The sequence below is a fragment of the Amblyomma americanum genome, chromosome 7 (genome assembly GCF_052857255.1).
Source record: "Amblyomma americanum isolate KBUSLIRL-KWMA chromosome 7, ASM5285725v1, whole genome shotgun sequence".
Classification (NCBI taxonomy): domain Eukaryota; kingdom Metazoa; phylum Arthropoda; class Arachnida; order Ixodida; family Ixodidae; genus Amblyomma; species Amblyomma americanum.
Window position 1 is genome coordinate 108088998 of NC_135503.1, and position 2776 is coordinate 108091773.

Here is a 2776-nt window from a genome sequence, read left to right on the forward strand (position 1 = left end):
AAATGATTTTTTGAGAAACAATCTGAGGCACACTTAAGCTCCGCCCTTAAGAGTGCGACGCGATAGTGTTATTGGGTCCCGTCAGCGAACTGACTTGTTCTCCTTAGCATATTATCCGATCACGTGCTGTACTAATATTTCCAGATCGCATGGCATATTAATGTCACGTGAAATAAGCATAAAGTCGTTTGCATACGCTCACCTCTCTAATCACCACATACTCATTAGCATACAGTCTTATGCTGCCATAATATGAGAAAAATCACACGACCTGCATACATACCTCGCTTTAACCAAGCCGTACGAATGTGCTTGCGTTGCAGACTCGTCCCTAACTCGCAATCCGAGGTGACGGGTTAGCGGTCCCCAACGATTACCGCAATTTTATTTTCAGCGAATTTTATTTACATTATATGCTTACATATCGTAATGACGTTTGAGTCATGCTGCGTCCTTGTAACGACCATTTAAGCAATGTTTTCCCCACTTTTCTGTTCCTCCGCTTCAATGAAACGTCAAACATTTTTGATCAGTCGGGAATTTCGCGGCAAAACTACGCCGGATGTCGAGACACGCCGCCGCCTTTTTTTCTGAACAGAGCCTTTAACGCTGTCACGTTAAAAAGGCGAAGCGTCATCTAGTCTCGAGCTAGCGCCAACACGCACGGGCTCGACACCATAGGGCAGCTCCGTGCTCTTTTGAAGCGAAAGCTTTACTATGCTAAGTAAAGCCGATATCGCCTTGCGTTGCCAGTTGACCTTCAAGTGAGACAGAGGTCAAATGTGGCTATAGGCCTTACCATATGTGGTCCACCATGGAGTCGCACCACTTGACCTTTGTTTTTCGACTTTTTGATTCGCCGGTAGAGGGCGGTAGAATAGGCCGCAGTGTTCATTTGTTCACCAACCTTTCCCGATGACCCATTACCTGCCACCTGCCACGGTGGCAGGGTGGGCGCTCTGCCTGTCCAGTGTGCGGAACGCAGTCAACGTTACAGACGCCAAGCCGCGTCCACCTGCCCGAGACACCGCAGCTTTCGCTCTCTAAACAGATTTAGCAGTAGTTAAACCGCAGCTAGTATTTTTTGTTGGGCATGGGTGCATCTCATCGTGGCCGGCACACTGTGCTTTGAATGTCTGATTGTGACTGTGCAGTGACTTCGGGTTTCTCTTGTGTTTTTTATTTTCTTTTTGTTTGTTTTTTTACTTCACTGCTTTGTATCGTGGCCATGCACAGTGGGGTTTGAATGTCTGAAGACTTTCTTTGACTGTGCTGTGTCTTTGGTTGTCTTGGTTTTTTTTTTTTACTCGGTGCTTCCCCTTTTTAACTTGCGTTTTTTTATCTTGACCTAGTAGGCCCTTTTCATTTATCTTGAATTGGCTTGAAGTCTAGCCAGTTGGCTTCCATGATTGGCAAAGGCCAGGTGGGTGGCTCTGTTTCTCTCCGTGTCTTTCGCATGTTTTCCTTTTCTTCCAGGTTGCACGCGGGCGGCGAGGTGGCTGGTTGTTGTTCGGAGAGCTGCATAACATGGGGATTGCCACCAGACATCAAGAGCACGTGCAAGGTTAGCATACCCAGCAATTCTGGAGAAAAAAGAAAGCATTTTGAGCTGGAACCAGTTTATTGAAAACTAAACATTTTGACAGATTTGCCTGTCTGGTTGGGTTTGAAGACTTATAATAAACTGCACATCTCCAACCAAAAACCTTAATTTTAACCCAACGTTTCGAAGCCGACTTTATGAACGCCAATTTATGAAGGCAATTTTTTCATATATTGTAAGATTTCACCATAACAATCAATATATACGCAGATCTCTCGGCTGCAGTCTTGCTTTTTTTGCCATTACCGTTCTTGCTGCCGTCAACAGTGCTCCTTATCAGTTTTGTATGATCTTATTTGCTTGATGCGAATGACTGGAACACTCTAAAAGAAAGCTTTTGCTATACATCGGAAGAGTTGACCATTATCTTCAACTTTTTCATAAGAATAACTTCCAATATTCTAATTTTCAAAACTCTTCTCCAAGAATGTTTGACATGGCCAGTACCAAAACACATGCACCTCCGGATTCATAAGAAATGGGGGGGAGTAAGAATCAAGTTTTGCGAAACACAGCAACCCAAGAAATACGGATGCTGCGGCATACAGTAAACAACACGGAGTGGTCGCATGCGTTGCAGATGTTCAACTGCGGGAAATCTGCAGTGCTTCGATATGCGACGACAGTGTCTTGGAGGCTGAGGTCTGCCTCGCTTTGACTGAGGCCGACCAGGGTGGCGAACCGGCACAAATCATCACACACTTACAGGAAGATTGCAAGTGACTTGTGAGTGGACGCATAGCTAAGACCGCCGCACACACACCGAAGAGGCGCAACAACTGCAACAGAGCGAGATGCTTCGTCAGTTGGACTTCGGGATACGTGGCTGTCAGAGGAACCAGTCTGCCGACGCATGCGCTCGAAATTACGCTAATCTGGCGGCGACATGTGGCGAGGAACCCAGACCGGTCATATTGCCAGTACAGTGCCACTCCCCTTCTATCTACTGATGCTTATGACGAGTGTCTCACAACGCCAATTTTGTCGCCAATTTTCAGGGAGCTACACGAAGGGTATCGGTGGAGGGGCACTTTACAAGAGTGCACACGTAGCCTGACTTCGACAACTTGACTGGCTTGCTCCGCCTTCTCGTTGTGCAGTTTTTGCTTCTACAGAGCCACGCTGATTGGGGGTAACATGTGGCATCTCTTACACGCAACAGGTATTAAGCTG